The 22,476-nt window shown below is 42.4% G+C and overlaps 3 non-coding genes across 3 annotated transcripts; 2 read left to right on the top strand and 1 right to left on the bottom strand.

The window, feature by feature from the left end:
• Window positions 1–3,672: 3,672 nt before the first annotated feature.
• Trnaa-agc15 (transfer RNA alanine (anticodon AGC) 15) lies at window positions 3,673–3,744 on the top strand. Its single transcript has one exon. It is a non-coding gene; the product is annotated as a tRNA-Ala (tRNA).
• Window positions 3,745–10,193: 6,449 nt separating this feature from the next.
• On the top strand, window positions 10,194–10,267 carry Trnat-cgu4 (transfer RNA threonine (anticodon CGU) 4). Its single transcript has one exon. It is a non-coding gene; the product is annotated as a tRNA-Thr (tRNA).
• An 8,135-nt stretch (window positions 10,268–18,402) lies between these two features.
• Trnaq-uug4 (transfer RNA glutamine (anticodon UUG) 4) lies at window positions 18,403–18,474 on the bottom strand. The gene has a single exon. It is a non-coding gene; the product is annotated as a tRNA-Gln (tRNA).
• Window positions 18,475–22,476: the final 4,002 nt, after the last annotated feature.

The following is a 22,476-nucleotide window of genomic DNA, read 5'->3' as shown; positions in this document are numbered from 1 at the left end:
GACAGCTGATCATTCTCACTGTGAGACGGCTAGGGAAAAGATGGGGCTGGGCCTCAAGGTAAAAGTATCAAAAGTTATTAAACTGTGTCTGCCTGAGCAACTTCGAATCAAACTTTGAATGCCAGGCGGTGGGTGGGGGATGTAGTCCTCCCTGGTGGGAGGCTGGTGGATTACTGGTAGGTTTAAGCCACAGTAATACCACTGCAACAACAAAACACAACTGTAGAACACCTTGATGGGAACCCCTAAAACACCTTCCCAGAAACCGAACTGCCGACCAAAGAACATTCAAGGACACAGCCCCTCCCTTCCCCAACGTATGCAGTAGACATGGAACCTGGTCTTCATGAGGGTCCTCCAACAACTGGAGAGGGCGCTTACGCTGACTCTGTTGCCTGCCTGCGGACCCTGTCCACCTCTCTAGGCTGTCTTGGCTAGACTCAGTGGGAGAGTTTGTGCCTAGTCCTGCACAGGGTGTCAGGGTGGATTGATAACCAGGAGCGACCTCCTCTTTCTACAGATGAAGGAGGAGGGATGGGGCATGGGGATTCGTGAGGGGAGGGGACTGGGAGGAAAGGAGGAACTGTGATCGAGATGTAAACTAAATAAATAATTAATTAATGGGGGAAAACAAAGACCTCAAGATTCCTTTTCTACTGAACAATTTTTCACATTAGTAAACCGGGAGTATACCTTCTGCTTTAATTTATTTTTTTTCTGTAAATTATGGAAATATGCTCTGAGACTTGACTAAGAATCACTGATTGCGTTGGAAGCCAGCCTGGGCAAGGGGAGTGTGAGCGTGGTTTTCAAAGTTCACACAAAGTGTCTGCTTTTCTTTGTATTTACTTCAATCACAGCGGCCATTTTTTAAAGCTACAAGAACATGACTGTATAGTGATGTTTTCTAAGCAGTTGCTCTGAGCGTTCATGTAATTTTTTTTATTTGATATGTCAAACTAATTTGTTTTTATTTCTCATACTAGTTAGGGACTTGTTGACTTTGAAGGAAAGTTATATGCTTAGCCTAAATCAACTCACTTCAATTTTAGGATAACAAAGAATAAGTTATAAGATATTTCTTGGAAGGAAATGGTATTGATTTTACTAGGTTAAGAGGCATGGCTTACCTGCATGACTGACCATTCATCCATCTCCGTGTATGGGGTACATGACTACCTGAGCAAAACTAAGTTTATAAGACTAATAATGAGAAACGAGGAAAGACTGTTGGGAAACAACCATGGGCTGCTGCCTTGCCCCATAGACATTAATTATATGGAACCTAAGCCCTGTTCACCTTTCCCAATGTTCTAAAACACTGATCTCTGGACTGTGTTTCCAAGGTTAAATCGCCCGTTCTTTCTCTTGCCATGTGGCTTGAGTTCACAGGATGTTTTTGTATTTTTATGTGACCTGTTCCTTATCACTCCGATTTCATGTCAGCAAGGAATGCAGGAGGAAGAAAGCATATAATGCAACCTCAGCATCTAGGAGGCTGATGCAGGAGGATTGCTGTGACTGTAAGCCCAGCCTGGTCTATAAAGCTACAGAGTGAGCTCAAATAACAAAGAAGCAATGTCAAAACCAACCAACCAACCAACCAGAGTATAGGTGCTGGGGAGATGACCCAGTGGGCGAAATGCTTAAGCAGGTGGATCTGCCTTTGAATTCCATAATATGTATAGTAAAGCCAGACTCTACCACTTACTGGCTAGTTTAACCTAAATGACAAGCTCCAGGTTCAGTGAGAGACTATCTCAAAAACTAACGGGAACGAATCAGGACTGCAGAGGCTCTCAGCTTTCTGCACTAAGTGACCACCAGGTTCTTCCCCTTCCTCCAAAACACATCCACCCAAAGGTGGAATTTATTATTTATTGTTATTTATTATTTGTGTTATTATTTTCAATGCATTTAATATCCTGCGTTTTGAAGTCCAGATAGGGACTCTGGGTGAACTGTCAGGTGAGTGTGGTCAGGCAGACTGTGCACCACTTGGTACTACTGGAAATTTGTACTCCCCAAATCTGTGTAGAGTATGGAATCCCTTCAGAAGAACTTTGAGGTCTTACTTTTAAGATTTTTAAGATTAAGAAGGAAAGTTGCAACTGTAGTTAACAATACTGTATTTTACACTGAGAACATTGAAAGCAGAACTCAAGTTAAATGTTCTTTACCCACTCAGGTGCACACACAAGTGAATGGACGAGTGCACGCAGTTACCCACAGGTGAAAACAGAAGGAAGCTTTTAGAGTTGATGAGTGTGTTAACTTTCTTGACCATGATGATGTTTCCAGTGGTTCACACATATGTTCAAACTCACCAACTAGTATACATTGTATAGTTTCAGCTTAAAAACAGATTTGTTTTGCTTTGTATTTAGAATTGCTGAGCCCAAAGAGATGGCTGGGCGGTCAAGAGCACTGGCTGTTCTTCTGGAGGATAGAGGGTTTGATTCTTAACACTATATAGTGGATCACAACTCTGTAACTCCAATTCCAGGAAACAGATACCCTTTTCCATCCTCTGTTGCACCCATGTGTCATACATTTGCCTCTGTCTGTCTGTCTGTCTGTCTGTCTCTATATGTGTTTGCCTGTGAGCTTTATTATGGCTGTTTTTCAAAGAACACAACTTCATTACTGTTATCTCCTTCCCACCTTACCTGAGCTCAGTGCCCCTTTCCCATGCTTTCTAGGCTAAGTGAGAACTTGTAGCAATTCTTTTCCTTTAGCGCCCCCGCCCCCAAAGCACTGCTTTACAGGTGTTGTGCTGTGCCAGATCAGAGCAGAACTTTAAAACTCAACGACAGAGATACATTTCTTTAGGGAAGGGAAAGGGAAGGAGAGAAAGGGAGAGGGGAGAGGAGAGAGGGGAGAGGGGATAGCGAAGAGGGGGAAGAGAAGGGAGAAAAAGGGAGGGGGAAGGGGAGGGAAGAGGAGGGGAAGGGGAAGGGAAGAGAGAACTCTCCAGGCAGGAATAAGACCCTACTTCCTGAATAGGAAATTTACAAAAGTGGAAGAGCCATTATTCGTACAGAAAGCAAACCCCAGAGAAAAGTAGCCGAGTCGGCGAGAAGAGCACTCCTGACTGCATCCCTGTCTCCTCTCAAAAGTCACTGAAGAGTCTGAGATTTCAAGTTCTATGGGTTTCATTGGCTTCCTTTGGATAAAGCCTGGCGCGGCGAAGATCGGCGGAAGGGAAGTCTCTAACATCTTTATTCTTAAAACGTTCTCTGTGGCTAAGACAGGGGGGCTGGGTTTTATTGTAGAACTCTGTCCTCCAAGGCTCCTAATTTTCATTGTCTTTCATAGCTCTAGGACAGACTGCGGAGACCGTATGACAACGGCAGGTGAGTGCTTTCTTCCTCTCCGTAATTATAGGTAACACTTGGCAAAGGGTTCCCCAACTTTTCTGGGAGGATCTGTCCTTAGTCCTGAAGGAAGAAAAGAGGATCCCGGTCGCTTTTTAAACTGAGGTTTTAGACCCCAGACAGTTCATAACCCTCACTGGCGTGTCTGTGAAAGTGCAGGTTGATCAGAATACCCCTTGTGTTGGGGGCCTCTTTATTTATTTTATTATTTTGACAAAGAAGACCAAAATAACAATTCTAGAAAGGCTCTTGAATTTTTATGAAGATGAATAGGAAACAGGCATTTCTGGGCAGTGGGGATGTAGCTCAGTGGTAGAGCGCATGCTTAGCATGCATGAGGTCCTGGGTTCGATCCCCAGCATCTCCAGATTTTTGATGGTGGGGAAGGCCCACATTCATTTTTAGAATTTCAATTCTCTCTTTAGCCTGTTTCGGGCTATGCACAAAGCTATTCCTACTAATTTGTTATTGCTGTTCGCAAACGAACAGGTTTAGTTAACCAGCTGTATTAGGAACTGTATTTGCACCAATCTTGGGGACGCTCTCGTGGCTCCAGTCTGGGATCAGGGAAGATGCACATCCGCACCTCTGAATGCTGAGGACTGGTGCTCTTCTGCCTCTCCCGACTCCTCGCACAACTAGTGACTGTTTCTGTAGCACTGTGTAAGGGGCTTTGTCTAGTGGGCCCTTTGTCCGGAGGGATTCCTCCTTGAACTTTTCCCTCTACTCCCAACTTTCGACACTGATATTAACAAGTAAAGGGAGTTTAGAAAAGTTTTCCAGTGGCTTTATTCCTTCCACTGCCCCACCTCATCTGGTCCCCAACCAAGTCCAGAGCAACCATTATTGGCATTCTGCCTGGTTACAAATGAATTAAAAGCTTTTAAACCTGGGGATGTAGGGGTTGTGGAGAGTTACCAGGTTGGGGTATGGATTAGTCAAGTTCTTGAAGAGAACAACAGATACCAGCTCTTCCTTCTGTCTGACTACAGCATTTTGAACAATCAATTATAATAGGGTCTTGTGCTGAAGCAACTTGGTCCTAAGGAAAGAGGACATTAAGGTGTGAGTCTTAGGCATGCTAAGGTGTTTTTGGGCTTGGTAATCCTTCTGGTTAAATCAGTCTGTTCTAACAACAGATACCAGCTCTTCCTTCTGTCTGACTACAGCATTTTGAACAATCAATTATAATAGGGTCTTGTGCTGAAGCAACTTGGTCCTAAGGAAAGAGGACATTAAGGTGTGAGTCTTAGGCTTGCTAAGGTGTTTTTGGGCTTGGTAATCCTTCTGGTTAAATCAGTCTGTTCTGCCAACTACTGACAACAGTATAGGTCTGAGAAATGCGACTGTAAGATGGTACTAAGATCCAAGAGTACTTTAGTTAATTCAAAAATAGCCACAGCGTTCATCAGCTTTTCAGGCCACAGGCTAAGAGTCCAGAGGCCTTTTCCTCATGAGTGGTAGTCATTTCTGCTACGTCATGCTTCTGCAATCTAACCGGAACTTGCCAGATCCCAAGACTTCTACTCATCAGTTTTAGGGTTTGAATTTTGGGGTTTTTTTTTGTTTGTTTTGTTTTTTGCTATTGGTGTTGTTTGTTTTATTGGTGGAGAGTCAGGAGATCAAATCTAGTGCATGGGAGGCAACCAACCACTCCATTTCTGACCTCTTAGCTGTATTCCCAGGCCTCTTTCTACTGTTTAGTTTGAAGCAAGTTCTCACTAATTTGCTCAGGCTAGCCTCCAGGTATCTGGGATGACAGCTCTGGCCACCATTCCTGGTTTGGTAACTAGCTTCAGGCTGTGGTTACTCCTTACCCGCCTTTCACTCCCCACTCGGCTTCCTTTGATGTCACTTCATGGCCATCAGCAGAATACACTGTGATGGCCAATCTTGGTTGTCAACTTGACTTCATTTAAAATGAATGAAAACCCAAGCAGATGGGCACTCTGTCCATCCTGTTCCTCCAGAAAACCCTGAAGAATAGCACTCTGTTAAGCCTAGGCATGGTGACACATGCCATCAATCCCAGCAATTGGGACAGAGGCAGGCAAATCTCTGAGTTTTAGAGCATGGTTTACAGTCAGAGCTATACACTGAGAGTATGTCTTAGAAACAAGCAGACAGACAGACAAAATTAAAAATTCATTCACTGCCATTGTTCCAGCACAGAGGCACTTCTCTGGACACCTACTCTCATATCTAGAGCTTGCACTATATTATATTATATCACATCTTCTAATACATCCTCCTTCTTCATGAAGCAGTCACGATCCCAGTTTCACCTTAGTGGGAGTACTAAAGGGGGACTCCTATGTGGGCAGCATCAAGACATTTGTCTGTACGTTTCTTCCATTTTCAGCCTTGCTGAGACATCATTGGCCACTGAAACAGTTACAGACATGCAAGCAATCCCTAGAAATGTTTTAAAATCAAAGGCAGAGGGAGGTGATTAAAAGAATGTAAGCTCTTCTTCTCGTCCTCCTCTTCTTGTAATAAAAAGTTAAATTGATGTGTTTGCAGCCTTCCTCACCCCTCTGCCACTTTCTAACACCTGCGCTGCCTCTCGATTGCGAGCTCCAGCCAAAGGAAAAGGAGGGTAAGTAAGGAGGTGCCCAAACCGCAGCTCCCTACAGAGCAGACCAGGAAACAATTGACTACAAAAGCCCACTCCCAAGAGTGTGCCCTCTACTGGAGAACTGAAGAAAACTTACCGTTACTTCCCATACCGTGGCACTCTGAAAACAGGTGCTATTGGAAGTCCACTGAACTTCTGATTTGCAAGCTCCCGTCTCAGCTTTTGGTGTGAGAAATTGCTGAGGACTTCAAAACAGATTTGCGCTTCCAGAGTGCAGCGGTTGGTGCTTTGCAGGATGCAAGTGAGGCCTATCTGGTTGGCCTTTTTGAAGATACCAACCTGTGTGCTATCCATGCCAAATGTGTAACAATAATGCCAAAAAGATATCCAGCTAGCACACCACATACGCGGAGAATGTGCTTAAGAGTCCACTATGAGGGGAAACATTTCATTCTCAAAAATTTTTTTCCTCTTCTTCCTATTCTGAATGTTAGATATTTTTTCATGGGGTCAAAGGTCAAAGTATATGATTGTGAGTGGAAACCTAGGGGACAGAATTAGGTATTGGCAGTTTCTCCATGTTCATTTGTGTGTGAATTTTTAATATAAATGCAAGGTGTAAAGCATCAATGCAAGCAAAATGTTTCAGTGAACACATTTCAACAGTTCAACTTTGTATCAATTATAAATAAACCTCGTAAAGTTTTCTGGACAAAAACCCCATTATGTTGATAAGAAGTAGCCGAGGCAGCAGGAGTGGGGATGAAGCCCTTTGCTGTCCTGGGCGGGACACTCTGAGTTCTTTCAGCAACTTCCACTCAGGTGAAGCCTGGAACGCCCTGGACTCTAACCCTCTGAGACTGTAAGTTCCAAATAAACTTTCTTCTGTAAGTGCCTTCCTTGGTCATGGGTGTCTTCGCACAGCAAGAGAAAGTAACTGAGAGAGGCTCCAGCAAGTCTGCTTCAGACATGCACATGAGGCCCCTTTAGCTGCTTCAGACCTCCTTCAGCTTGTACACTTGTTCTTCTGAAGTGAATTAGGTACAGAAGACCAGTGATTGGGTATCGATTCATTGTTTATTTGAGGATCTACTTAAAGCACTGCTTGCACTGTGTATTTGCCAAGCATGACTTTACTTGCCACCTGGAACAGAATGACCTGAAGAAATAGCCAAAATGACATGCCGACTGCCACATACACATGTGTAAAATCTTGCCTACTTGCTCACTTCACCTTGTGGTTTTAGAGTCTAAAATGAGAAAGCCAACTGGATCCAGATGGAGGCTTTTCAGGACCATCCTGGCTTTGGTCCCAGAACTTCTCCTTCCACTGTCTTTGGTGTCACAGTGCTAATTCCTGAAAGTCTCCCACAACATTTCCTCAGCAAAAAACAAAGCATCCCAGTGTCTGTCCAGCTCCTGCCCTCTATGGAGGTACTGCGTCTTCGTGTGATTTCTTTACATGAATCTTGTCGAGCAGTGTGATGGTTTGAATGAGATATTCCCCATAATTTTAGGCATTTGAACACTTGGTCCTCAGTTGGTGATGTTGTTTGGGAGGTTTAAGAAGTGTGGCTTTGGTTGAGCTTTGGGGTTTCAGTTCAAGATATAAGCCTTTACCTTCTGCTGGGGTAGCCATGCCTGCCTGATGCCAGCTACGCTACCATGGTGATTAAGGACTCTTATTCTTATGGACTTAGTTAAAAAGGAGAAGCAGCTGGTTCTGAACATGTTTCCCCGCGTTGGACTGCAGATACTGTGTGGCCTCAGCTTCTGCTCTCCTGATTTCCCATCCTGATTGACTGTACCCTCCAACTGTGAGTCATGTTAAACTTTTCTTCCTTAAGTTGCTTTTGTTAGGCATTTTGAGAAAAGTACTTTTCTTTTCTTTTTTTTTTTTATTTTTTTTTTAAACATCCCCCTCCCCCCTCCCCTTCCTTATGGGTGTTCCCCTCCCAACCCTCCCACCATTGCCGCCCTCCCCCCATAGACTAGTTCACTGGGGGTTCAGTCTTAGCAGGACCCAGGGCTTCCCCTTCCACTGGTGCTCTTACTAGGATATTCATTGCTACCTATGGGGTCAGAGTCCAGGGTCAGTCCATGTATAGTCTTTAGGTAGTGGCTTAGTCCCTGGAAGCTCTGGTTGCTTGGCATTGTTGTACTTTTGGGGTCTCGAGCCCCTTCAAGCTCTTCCAGTTCTTTCTCTGATTCCTTCAATAGGGGACCTATTCTCAGCTCAGTGGTTTGCTGCTGGCATTCGCCTCTGTATTTGCTGTATTCTGGCTGTGTCTCTCAGGAGCGATCTACATCCGGCTCCTGTCGGTCTGCACTTCTTTGCTTCATCCATCTAGTCCAATTGGGTGGCTGTATATGTATGGGCCAAATGTGGGGCAGGCTCTGAATGGGTGTTCCTTCAGTCTCTGTTTTAATCTTTGCCTCTCCCTTCCCTGCCAAGGGTATTCTTTTTCCTCATTTAAAGAAGGAGTGAAGCATTCACATTTTGATCATCCGTCTTGAGTTTCGTTTGTTCTAGGGATCTAGGGTAATTCAAGCATTTGGGCTAATGGCCACTTATCAATGAGTGCATACCATGTATGTCTTTCTGTGATTGGGTTAGTTCACTCAGGATGATATTTTCCAGTTCCAACCATTTGCCTACGAATTTCATAAACTCGTTGTTTTTGATAGCTGAGTAGTATTCCATTGTGTAGATGTACCACATTTTCTGTATCCATTCCTCTGTTGAAGGGCATCTGGGTTCTTTCCATTTTCTGGCTATTATAAATAAGGCTGCGATGAACATAGTGGAGCACGTGTCTCTTTTATATGTTGAGGCATCTTTTGGGTATATGCCCAAGAGAGGTATAGCTGGGAAAAGTACTTTTCTTATCACTGACAAAATACCTGGCTCAAACAAGTTAAGGTGGGAAAGATTTACTTTGGCTCCTGTTTCAAAAAGTGTAATCCATTCTGGCAGAGTGGTTGGGGTGTTTGGGTCCGTGGTGAAGAGAATGTAAAACCGCTCACATTTGAACAGATGAGGAGAAGGAGAAAGGGGATGGATAGTCTGCCCTTAGCTGTTTTCTCCTTTTCTTTGCATGTAATGTGAAGCCTAAGCCTAGCGAATGGTGCCTCCCACCTTTGAGGTGGGTCTTCTTTCCTTAGTTAAAACTTTTTGAAAACGTCCCTCTCTAAAGCACTGGGGTCCTTAATCCAGTCACGTTGACAACTAAAATGAACTATCTCAGATGTTGTTTGAGCAGCTAAATTATTCACACACAGAAGAATAAAATTGGATCTCACACCATCCGTTAAACCGAACTAAAAACGAGTCATAGAACAATCAAGAATTAGAGATTGTTGATAGTCCAGAGATGCTCGGAAGTTACACATAAAGTTGTATCTTAGTAATACACACTTTGCACAAATACTTGAGCGCCCACTGATTTTGGCGCCGGCGGGATCTTGGAACCAATCCCTCTGTAAAACACTAAGCATTGCATTCGGCTTCTCCAGAATTTAGCTTCTCCAAGAGAGGATCCGTGAGGAGCATCGCAGAGCAACCACAAAAATGAAAAGCAGAGAAGGTAAGGAGCAGTTTCGGGACTCCTGACGCCTTCCGAAGACTGTAGGTACCCTAACCCTAACCCTATCCTAACCCTAACTTAACCTAACCCTAACTTAGGTCTTGGGACTCATCTCAGCGCCTTCCTAAGAGCGGTAGGACAGCGATGGACTCTGGGGTTTGCATTTTAGAAGCATGGAGCGAGCGTCAGCAGAAAGGCCTGCCGCTCTGTAGCTTTTTGCAATTGAAACGACTCTGTTTGAAAACAAAGCGTTGGGTTTTATTTTTCAATATTCAAAAGTACTATTTTTCTATCCTGTCAGGAATACCATTGATTTTGTTAGAACTTCTGACTGATATATTTTGAGACAGCGCTAAGGGAACATGCAGGCACTGACGATTCTGAGTTACCATAACTGGGAACAGGTCTAGCGTCTCTCGGAGTAATAATCTCACGGAATCCTTTCGGGTCCCTGGCTTCTTCGTTTTCGGGTACTCGCTTAGTGCAATTTCGGAATAGTCAAGTGTGCTCAAGTGTTGTTGGCCTGAAAGGGGGTCCTTTTCTTTCGGCCAGTGTCTATCCGAACGGTACATGCACAATAATTCTAAATAACATTAGCATCTCACCTAGTCAACTCCAATTTGATCCAAAACTAAAGAGGGCCTTCCGGGTGGCTCCGTGGCTTAGTTGGCTAAAGCGCCTGTCTCGTAAACAGGAGATCCTGGGTTCGAATCCCAGTGGGGCCTGAGTAATGGTTTTTGAAATTCTTAGCATGCAATCATTTTTATACTATTATTTGGAGGTTCAGCCTCTTTGACCACTACTTCCGCTTCCTCCAAGATTACTGCTTCAAGCTCTCTAATGATCTAGCACAGCACTAAAGAATTTTTAACAGAAAATTCAAAGTGTTTCAATTTAATCCATATGAAATATTCTACTGAGTTCTCAAATTCTAAGTACTTAAACCACAATAGATGAAAAAATACTCGGAGCTTACTGGACACTTTCCATATTCATTTTGTGTCTTTTCTCCTACATGTTTAATCTACAGGAATACTCACTAAAGTAAGCATTCCCGTGCACACTTGCAGGGGAAGCAGAGGAGAATGGAAAAGAAGCAAACTGCTTACATCTCACAACCATAAAATAAAGAGACTAGAATTTAGGCTTAATATTTCTCCTGATCCCAAATACCACATCATTCTATTCATAAAAGCAGCATCCAGTATTGCTTGAAAAGATTGTTTACAGCTATATGACACACAGGCTGATCAGACAGCTCTTTGCTGTCTGTATGTATGCTCACATGTCAAAATCATGGATACAGTTTTGCGTGTCTTTTGAAGTGTTCACTGATTTCTTTAAGTTTTCTCATGTCTGTGAGCTAAAGAAAAATCATCCTTGATAATCACAAATCAAGAGCCAGCCACTAGGGCGGGGAAGACAAGGTCTGGACTTGGTGTGAGGCTCTGTCCTGGTAAACAAAGTAAAAAATAGTTTTCAAAATCACAAGTGAATATTCCAAAGATTTTAGCTGATTTAGGGAAACATAACTTTGTTTTGCTTTGGCAGTGTTGAGCATGAAACTGAGAGTCTCAGGTGTGTGTGGTGAGTACTGGACACAAAATGACAGCCATCCTTTTTCCTCCACTGGTTTATTAGAGGCACATGTCTACTCAATGAAAGCAAGACTCTAGATGGGCATGTCAAATCCACTAAGTTACATTTCTGGATGAGGGGTGACTGAAGTGGCTTCTGGAAGGAACTCTCTGAAGTGTACAATGGAAGACACACACTGATCTATTTCAGTTGGTAATTATGCAGCTCAATTCAGTTCCTCGTTTATTAAAAACTTAATTGTATTTATGATCATATGGCATATGGAAAGGTAAGTGATCTTTGTACCCAAGAGAGATAAAAGCTCACTTAGGAGGAAATGCGTAGACAGTACATAATAACAAACATAAAAACACCTTTGGGGCAGTGTTAAAGGGATGTCTGATGTTTAGGAGAACATATAAAAGGGATTTTCTTTAATCAGCTTTTATGCTTTGAATGTGAAGTTTTCCCGACAGACTCCTTTAAATGTTCTCCAACTGGCAACACTTGTAAAGAAGGGACCTTGATGGAGGAAGCAGGTCACGGAGGTTGGATGGTGAAGTTCTTAGCCCAGCTATGCTTCCGGTCCTGTCCTGCTGAAGGGTGAGCAAACAGCTGTCACAGGTTCCCCCACTGTCCTGCCTTCCCTGTCACTGCAAGCCAAAGCAACCTCTCTTCTTTTCTTATCAGGAGTTTGATCACAGCAGTATGAAAATAACTAACACTCTAGAAACATCAGAGAAGGGTACACGTCAGCTGCAAAGAGAGAGCAGTGTGTAGGAGAAAAAGGCAGAGTATGGAACAATCTAGTTAAAGGGAATTAGGCCACATGCATGGGATTGAAACAAACTCTGCTATAGCAAGAATAAATGGCAAGCACGACTAGGAAAGAGGACGCAGAAGACAAAGACATCACCAGGTTCTGGTGGAGGATGTCGGTCTATGCCAAGAGCAGCCAAGGAGACATAATACACACTCACTTCCAACTATCACCAGGCAGGGAAAATACTGCAACATTTGAGATTTGTTCCTCTAAGTTTCCTTTCTCTCTGTTTTTGAAAGTAGAGTTATACTTAAATCAAAAGAAAGGGTATGAAGCACTATAACCAGAAGTACAGAGAGTGTACAGACATGGCGTAATCAAACGTCCCAGAACTGGCAGTCTTTTCTCTTTTCAACTTTCGAAGACTTAGTGTTTAAAAGTGATTCTTCTGTGAGACATTTAAAGTGTAAAAATTTGGAGGAAAACTAAACAATTACATCCATTGTCTTTGCCTAATAATAGCTCCAAGAGGGTATAAATTCCATCTGCTTCCTCTCCTTGCCCAACATGAGCAAAACTGTCAACTCTACCCAACCTAGAGCCACCTGGAAAGAGAGAACCTCAATTGAAGAATTGCATCCATCAGAGTGGCCTGCAGCCATGTCCAAGAGATTGATTGACAATTGATATAGGAAGGTGTGGTGCCTTGGAGGGAGTACCATCCCAGGCAGTAGGGTGTTGTATGAGAAAGCTGGCTGAGCCTGACCCAGAAGCTAGCCAGTAAGAACAGTTCTGTCATGGTTTCTACTTCAGTTCCTGCTTGAGTTTCTGTCCTGGACTCACTGAGTTACAGCTCTGATCTGAAGTGTAAGCTGAAATAGTGTTTTATCACAGTAGGAGAAGGCTAGCCAGAACATATACCAACAATGAGCCTTTGTCATAGTCAGACAACTGCCTCCTCTTCCTCTTTTAAGGCACCCAATACACTCTGCCTTATGTCCCCTCCCACATTTTGCTTGAGGCAAGGTTTCACTAGGTAGTTCTGGCAGGCCTGGAACTTGTTATGTAAATCAGAGGCCTGCCTGCCTCTTCCTTCTGAATGCAGGGGGTCTGCCTGTATTTGTATCTGCCCATCTTTAGATCTTTCTGGCAAGCTGGCTCCTAGTGTAGCTGCCTCTTTCCTTTAGATCTGTGAAGCTCCTTCTACAATTCATTGCATCCTTACATTTTTGCATAGTTGAGAAATTATGTATTTTCAAATTCATATTTTTAGAGTTCTTTCCCACAGCCTCGTGGGCTGTCCTGAAGATCCTGGCATTCACCATTTTGCTAAAGACATAGACACACCTTCCACTCCTGGACTCGCGCTATTTCTAATAATCATGGAAACATTAACATTAACCACAGGAGCATTCCTTGAAGGAGGAACGTAAAAATATATACATTATTATACAAATAAGCTTTATGCCCACAGCAGCCACAGACATTTGTGGAGGCCCATGCCCTGTTGGTCCTGTTCCACGGCTAGGAACCAAGTTATTCCACCCCTTCTGAGGCCATGCTGGACCCAGTAAGGAGGAAAAACACATCTTACATTTTTAAATTTGTATTCTTATATATGTTCTTATATAAATGGACACCTTATTTATTCTTATGTAAGTAGATGCCTAGTTCCAAAATTCGAGAGGAAATGGCAGTGTTTCTTTGCTGTGATGCTTCTGAAGAGGGAGGGAATGCTGCTGGGTTATTTCATAGCCGTGAGACTGCAAAGGCTTCTAGCAGATTTGGTTAGCACCCTCCTTTCATTCTGCCTGTACCTCCCAGTGTCAGGGATGAGACAACGGCAGCAGGAGAGCTGCTGAAGAGATTTAGGTCTAGACAAGAAGATGAGCCTGAGTGGAATGAATCCACATATGTCATGCGATGAAGAGGACAGAATGTGTCAATCACAGCACGTGTCCATCCCACATTTCCTAGTACTTGCTGCACACGGCACTTTTGCCTGGAAAGGCAGGGACAGTCTTCTGCTAACTCTGTGCTTTGGTTGGGAAGTGGCTTGTCCTCTGCAGATTCAGTGCTGTCTACTTGGTCCCCAGCATGGTATTGAGTTGCAGGGACTTTTAGGAGGTGGAAAATAGTGCCAACATGAGCTCTTTGGTCTTTATATGAATCCTGTGGAGATTACCACACCACGTGTCTTCATTTTGCTCAGTGCTTCCTTTGCTGTGCAGCTACTTTGTATTTGGTGCAATCCTGCTCATCTGCTTCTGTTTCTGTCGTTGCTTGTGCAAAGTAATGTCATGGAGCTTTCTCCATGTTTTCTTCTAGTAGTTTCAGTTTCAGGTTTTATAGTCATAAAAAATGTCCTTCAATTGAAGATACTTAGCTGAGAAAGAGTCATATTTCCTAAGCTTTCCCCCTTTGCACTGATTAGCCAGATTTTATGAGATTGTGAGGTTCACCTCTCACCAGTGAGATGAGACAGTCACCTCCATGCTACAAGAAAAGATGGGTGGTGTCTTGGTCAGAAGTATGAGATCCCTTGGAACTGTAGTTACATACAGTTGTGAGCCACCTGACTTGGGTGTGGGAGCCAAACTCAGGAAGGGTGACAAGTGCCTTTAACCTCTGAACAATCTCTCCATCCATGAACAGCTATTTTTCATCATCAATTTTCTCCTTTTAGGAGAATCTTGCCTGGATAGAAGACTCCATACTCTGGCTTAACTCAACAATATAATGATTATCTGAAGTCAAGAGAGACAGACCCATTACTTCAACTTAAAACCAAATCATAGTTCAATGGGAAAGTTCTACTGCAGGCCTCTGGCTATCTGACGGTATTTTTAGTTTTGTGTTTGCTCAGAAAACTAGTGCCCTATATGTACATGCAAGTGATGTATCTAGAGGCCACAAAGCTGTTAGGTCAGGTAGAGAGGAGGGCAATAAATGATTGTAGGGTGAGCCTAAGGTGGCTCAAGATAATGTGGCTGGACTTGCAGCATTTAGAACAGCCACATTCCCTGAAGTTCTAAGCACCTAATCAGCCTTGTGGAAGATTCAATGGAAGGCACCCATTCTTTCCAGGAACTGTTGCTCACACCTCTTTTCCTCTTCTTCCCCACCTCCCCGCTTCTTTCTCTTCCTTCTTTCTCATTGATGCTGACTTGGTGATCAAACCCAGGTCTTTGCACATTCTAGGTGAATTCCCTGCCATAGAGCTACCTTTTCAGACATTATAATATCACTATGTAGAAACACTATCATCTCGTTAAAGTACATTTTATGTTCCTCACCTTCATTAAGTTTATAAGTTCAAATAGTTTCTCTGTGGAGTCTCTAGGATTTTCTCTATGTAAAATCATCTCATTAGCAAGACCAGATAATTTTTTCCCTTTTGTTTGTTTGTTTGTTTTTTTTTTTAGTAAAAATTGTGGTACTGAGGATTGAAAGACAATTTTATTTTTTTCCTATCAGGATTCCTTTTTATAATTTTCCCCTCTTGCCTGACTAGTAGAGTCTGAGACTAAATTAAAAAGAACTGGTGAGAGAAAGCTCTTGTCTTGACCTTGAAAGAGGGAAAAGTCTTTTAAGCTTTTTTTCCTCATTGAGTGTGACATTTACAAAGGGTATGTCAGCTACAGCCTTTACTATGTTGAAGCTCATTTCTGCTCCCTCTAATTTGCTAAGAAGTGTTTGTTTGTTTGTTTTTTAATCATGCAAGGACATTGTGGTGGTTTAAATATGCTTGGCTTAGAGGGAGTGGTACTGTTAGGAGGTGTGGCCTTGTTGGAAGAAGTGTGTCACTGTTGGGGTGGGCATTGGAGGTCTCCTCCTATGATCAGGCACTACCCATTTCAGAAGAGAGATTCCTTTTGGCTGCCTGAGGATGCCAGTCTCTCCTGGTTGCCTTCAAATCAAGATGCAGAACTCTTAGCTCTTTCTCCTGCACCAAGTATGCCTGCATGTTGCCATGTTTCCTGTTATGATGATAATGGCTTGAACTGAACTGTAAGGAGCCCCAATTAAATGTTGCCGTTTATAAGAGTTGCCTTGGTCAGGGTGTCTCTTCACAGCAATGGAAATCCAAACTAAGACATTGCATTCCATTGAGTAATATTGCTTGCTTATACTGAGATTGCAAGATTCTTTAACTTTATTTTATCATTGTGTCACTCCCTCTATTGTTTAGGATAAGTTTGAAGATCTGCTTTCATTTCTTCAGGAAATTAGCTACTAATGATGTCTAGACATCTGTTCCTGATATCTTCTTTGGAAAGCTGATCACATCCTAAATCCTGAGCTGGGTTACTTTGAGCAAAGAGTCAAAATTCATACCAAATAATGTTAAACAAGCAAGAAGGCTGTATTCAAGGGTATTGTAATATGAGAGAGAGAGAGAGAGAGAGAGAGAGAGAGAGAGAGAGAGAGAGATTAAACTTAGAGCCAGATATAACAGGAACATCAGGGGATTCACAGCCAATGGGAGGGTAAGGGCTATTGGACAGAAAATTCTCAAGATGATTTTGAGTTGATGCTAAAGTTAGAGAAAGAAAGGCCTACTTAGATATCAACAGCACTTGGGCCTGTACTGGCTTAGCTGGATTCTTGTTGAAATTTGGTTGCAGATGATGAGACCTAGTTGAGAAGAGGACTAAAGAAGTAAAGAAGCCTAATTAAAGTTTGGCTAAGATGGCATTCTTGTGACCATGCTGCTCCCATCTTGTTCTCAAGGGTGTCTCTCAGCTTCCCAAAGGAATAGGAAACTCGTGGGTACATGAGGCAGCAAGAGAAGCATCCCTGTGTGATCCCAGGCTCTCCATGGCTGTTCTGCACCACACAAAATCAGGGCTTTTCTACCACATTACTTTGAAGGCTTTTTGATAAAGTCTGAGTTGTTAGATTTGAACTAGGACGGTGGACACTTGATAGATATGATTGTAAGAATCATGCTGTTAAATTATCTTTTAATTTTGAAAATGAACTCTTCTATCATTCCATAAAGTTCTGGAAGATGTCTTTGGAATCTGTTTGAAGAGTCACTTTGTTGGGGAGGAAAGCAGTGCTGGGGGTCTGTGATAGTTTTCATATGCTCAGTCCAGAGAGTAGAACTATTAGAAGGTGTGGCCTTGTTGGAGGAAGTGGTCCCTGTGGGGGTGGGCTTGGAGGCCCTCCTCCTAGCTGCCCAAGGATGCTCAGTCTGTTCCTGGCTTCCTTTGGATGAAGGTGTAGAACTCTCAGCTCCTCCTGTACCACACCTACCTGGATGCAGCCATGCTCCTACCTTGATGATACAGAACTGAACCTGTGAACCTGTAAGCCAGCCCCAACTAAATGTACTTTATAAAACTTGCATTGGTCATGGTGTCTGTTCACAGCAGTAAAACCTTACCTAAGACAGGATCCCTCAGAAAACCATAGGCTGGATGTGTTAGTTGCAAGAATGCCTGGGGTTATAAGCATCATGCATGGCAAGGGGTAGAGGGATCTGTTAGGATTCAGAAAAGAAAGTTCTTTGAGGGACAGCTCATCTAAATAGCATCAGTGAAGACAGGGCTACTTCTCCACCTTCATTAAGGCAACACCATGAGGAAAAAGGTCATTTTCTCCTCCAGTTAAAGTGACACAATAGGAGGCCACACAAAATAAGCACAACCATGATAGGAATCTTGGTGACTTGTTTTTACAAGGTTAGCAAACAATTTGTTATAGTTTCTCTGCATAACTAGTGGTAACTCATAATACTAGCTAATGTATTATTTATGGATTAATGGGCACTTGGACTCTGAAATAGGACTCCAATTGCTTTCCTGTTATGTATGAAAAGAATTAAAACAAAAAAAGAGCATGAGAAAACAGTTCGCCGGATTTAAAGTTTGCAAGTGAGATGGCCCATTGCCTGTAATCCTAGAATTTGGGAGATAGAGGCCAGAGTAGACTACAGAAAACCTTTCCACCAAAAACAAAACAAATAAAAGCATAAACACCAAGGAAATCTTTGTTTCTTCCTAATTTAGTTCCTACCCTGCTGAGAGAATGCTTTCCTCCCTCTCCCCCATAACGCTCTATCGGCTCATTCCTAGTTTATATTGCAAGTCCAGGTTCTTGTTTCTTCGGGAGAGTTATTTGTTGAGGGATGCTGAGAGGTGAGAAGGGATGCTATGGCAGCAGTATCTTCAGCTGGGGAACCTTGGAGAGATTCAGTTTCAGGGACTGGCCTGTGTGGCTGGCTTAGGCATCACAGCTCCTGCCGGTGTGAGATCCCGGCTTCAGCCGGAGAGAGATTGTTTTGCTTGGGGACAGGAAAAAGACAAAGAGAAACAGGAGGGAGCAGGACTAGGGGAGCACGAGCAGTCTGAAGAAGGTTTTTCTACAGCTGTTGGGGAAGGAATTCACCTGAGAAGGGTTACCTCCGTGTGTTTTGAGAGTCAAATGTCACGTGTAGTAGAGGAACAAGTTTTTCCACACTTAGACCTCAGGCTGGAAATTATAAAAGGTTCTTTATAAAAGAGCCTTTGTAGGTCCCACCGAGATTTGAACTCAGATTGCTGGATTCAAAGTCCAGAGTGCTAACCATTACACCATGGGACCGACAAAAGATAACGAATATGTAACCAGAGTTGTGGAACTTTCTATGAACTGTAAAGTCAAGCTTCAGTTTTGACAAGGATTTTTTTGGGTGTGTGTGTGTGTGTGTGTGGAAGTAACACGTTAATTAATGAGAGAGATTAACTAACTAATTAGGGAGAAATTGCCATCTTTCTCTTTTAGTCTGGAGAACACAGTAAGTCTAGACTTAGATTTATGAGCCCTGCATCTTACACAATCTAGGGCCTCTGAGAGAGAAAGAATAGACCGACAGCAACACAGAATCAGATACAGCCCTTCCAAAGCCAAGTGTGATGTATGGGGATAAAACTGGAGCAAAGAATTCCTTCGGAGTTTCAGGTGATTTGCATTATAATAAGCTTATGGAAATTAAAAAACACATTTTATTTAGGGTGACCTCTACTAAAGCTAGGGAAAAGGCCCCTCTGATGAGAAATTTTGACGTTTAATTTAACACTTGATAAATATCATCCTAGCATGTGATTTGAATGTGTCTATAAAAATAACCTCCCTGTGCTGGAGGGATGATTCAACAGTTAAGAATACCTGCAGCTCTTTCAGAGGACCCGGGGTTCAATTCCCAGCCCCCATTTCAGGCAACTCCCTATCACCTAAAGCTCCAGAGGAGATCTGATGCCCTCTGGTCTCCAAGGGCACTGGCACACACGTGATAACATTCAGACAAGCAGACAGGCACGCGTGTACACACACACACACACACACACACACACACATCAAAATCCGAAGTTAAACACAATCTAAGTTGGCTTTTCCCTTAATAATGCCCAGAAATATTTTCAGAATTATGTCCGAGAATAGTCATTGTGTTCCTACAAACTTGGAATAATGCAGGTCTATTTAACTGCCACTAAAAATAATGTGACAGTTGTGTGTGTTATTTGATGGTTTGGAAGTTTGGGGAACAGGGGTTTAAGTTAAACAAACAAGATACTGTTATCGTCGGAGTGTTATGTACACTGTACAGGAGAATTCCTGGAGAGAGGCTGTGTCTGCCATGGGTGATTGGCTGCTGCAGATCCTGAGCTCAATTGCGGTTTATCCTGAGTTATCGACAGCTCTCTAAAGAGCTATTGCTTGTCCACCTATGCTGTGGACTAACAGATAAAAATCAATGGGAATCTATTAACTTACCAAAACCTTACTTTGATAAACAGAAGGACTAAGAATGCTCTCAGACAGCATCTGGGGCCTGTAGCTCATATTTCTCCACTTGTCTGTAACCCACCTTTCTGATGTTTCTGCAGATGCATTTCAAAAGTGTGCTGACCTATAATTTTCTTTGTTCTGTTACCATATTCATGAAACTACATTGTTCCTCATTGGAACATGAGATTGGGGTAACCTAAATACGGTGTTCTAGATGTTCTAGGACCATGATCACTCATAACTAACTTCAGAATCTCAGCGTTATTAATGTGAGAATTGTGATTTGTTCTCTTATTTCTTGTCAATAGTAGCATTATTATGTAAGTCATAATATATGAAATGTATATTCACTTGAAAATAGATTGGAGAGATACATATCAAATTCTTGGCTTCATCCTGGAGATGAAGTAACTTCACCTTTTGCTGTGCTTGTGGTATTTGGCTTTCGTAGTTTTTAGCTGGTATATATTAATTTAGTATTTACAATAAAAAATCCACAAAAGTCAAATATCCCTCAGCAGGAGACCTTCTTATAAGTGATGTTTACTCTGTATTGACTGCAAATTATGGCTGTGGTTATATTACACAGGCAGAGGGTGAAGGAGCCAGAAGAATGAGAGCTGAGGGCAGCATACTAACTGTGGTCAGGAAAATGAAGGGACGCTCCTGTCTCATTACTCATGATCTACAGACTTGAACAAAATACTTAAATATAATTGAATTAGTGACCATTCTATCCCAGGCCTCATAAGAATCTATTTAAATGCTCTGATTATTCAAAACTCAAATTAGAAATGCCAAAATATGAACAATCAAATAGAGACTGAAGAAGAAAGAAAAAGAGAGGAAAGATAAATTCATCAACATTTTTCAGGCATCTTTTTTCTGTTGAGTACTCCTAAGAGTACTTATTCCTAAGGGTACACTGGGGTGAAGAGGGGAAGTGAACTGCAAAGCTAGAACATGGGAGGAGTCTTATGCTCCTATGTGCTGTTGACACTGGTGGCTACAACCCTTTCTTCTTGTAGATTAGATACATTCAGCCAGCTGTGCCAGACCAGAACACCAGCAAATACCTTTCCTGGATGGTCACAGTGCCAGGAGAACAATGGACCAGGGAGGATTTCCTGGTAACCACAATAGTGATTTGTGGAGCTCTCAAAGAACATCTGTCAGCAGAAGCAAAGCAAAGGCAGGCACAGCTCTGACTGTTACCTGCAGCACTGAAGAATACTACTAATATTTTACTCACTTTGACTCAGACAAAACAGGATCTGTGGCCTTATTGCAAAATAGAATGTCCAGATGAGCCAGTATGAAACTTATTTATCAAGATATTTTACACCTAGATTTTCAGCATGAGGTTAAGAGAAAGAAATTCTCAGAAAGAGAGACAGTCTCGGTCAGTGTTTGTTAACCTGTGGGTTGAAACATCCTGACAAACCTCTATCTCCAAAAATACATCACAATTCATAACAGTGGCAAAATGACAGTTATGAAGCAGCAAAGAAATACTTTTGTTGCTGGAGGTCACCACAACATGAGGAATTATACTAAAGGGTCATGCTATTAGGAAGGGTGAGAACTGCTGGGCTAGAGCACGGCTGTGAGCTTCTGTGAGGCAGGGGAGTCACACAAGTGTCTTAGCACCAGCTGCAAATCCCATTTTGATGCCTTTCAGATTACAACTCAGAATCTCGAGTGGCTCAGGAGACGCCTTGGATAGAATTACAGTCTGATAAGATACACTGAGGAGCCTCGTTTCCTTCCCTTTCTCATGCTCCCTTAATCTCAGTCTCTCTATCTTGCCTCTCATGCAGACTTTGTTAGGTTTTTGGAGTCGTGCTTCCACAGACCTGTTCATAGGATGAGCTTACTGGTTTTCCTATCCATAAAACACAAGAGTGGACTAGTTTTACAGTTCTTTTCATGAGGAGAAGGGGAGGAGGAGATGAGGTAAGGATTGTGGGAGGGGGTGACTGGGAGTAGGGCAGTGAGCAGGATGTGAAGCCAATAAGTAAAATAATAATAATAATAATAATACAAACAGAGATATTATTGTGTTGGATGTGTGAATAGCCTTAAAATTCTAAGCAGGGTGAATAGGCCTCCACTAAACAAATTAGGGGCAATTTGAGCATCAGAACAATTAAAGGTAGAATAGATTTTAATCTAAGTCTTTATTGATACTTAAAGAAAAAAAAAAAACAACCAAACAAAAACAGATACAAAAGGAGAGACAGAAAGCTTTTTGTAGAAAATCGCCTGTTCTGTATGGAGGTAGAATTGTAAAAGTAAGGAACCACCAGAGAGGATGGCATTCTAAAGTGATTACAAGAAGCCCTTTGGAGCCTAGAAGTCTAACATAGAGATTTTACACTGTTGGGCTTGGGTTTCGCTTAGATTTGGTTGTGACCATTCTCTGATTTTTCTCTCTTGAAATAATAAGTTCTTTGTTTTAAAACTTATTTTGATTTTATAGAAGTCAGTGGTTAAAGGTACTTAGGAATTTTAAAAAGACTTTGAATATTTTAAAGAGACTGTCCTTTTAAAGAATTTTAAGTTTTACAAAACTATATAATTTTTAAAATTTAAAATATGTTCGGGGTTGGGGATTTAGCTCAGTGGTAGAGCGCTTGCCTAGGAAGCGCAAGGCCCTGGGTTCGGTCCCCAGCTCCGAAAAAAAAAAAAAAAGAACAAAAAAAAAAATGTTCAATATTGTGATGTTGCTATGAATGGACATCTTGGGGACAACAAGAAAGATAAGGTTATGGTTTAATGGTGATGTGTTTGCCTATCAGGTTAACAAGGGGTCAA

This window comes from Rattus norvegicus, chromosome 17 (assembly GCF_036323735.1).
Source record: "Rattus norvegicus strain BN/NHsdMcwi chromosome 17, GRCr8, whole genome shotgun sequence".
Classification (NCBI taxonomy): domain Eukaryota; kingdom Metazoa; phylum Chordata; class Mammalia; order Rodentia; family Muridae; genus Rattus; species Rattus norvegicus.
This window is presented reverse-complemented; position numbering and strand designations above follow the sequence as displayed.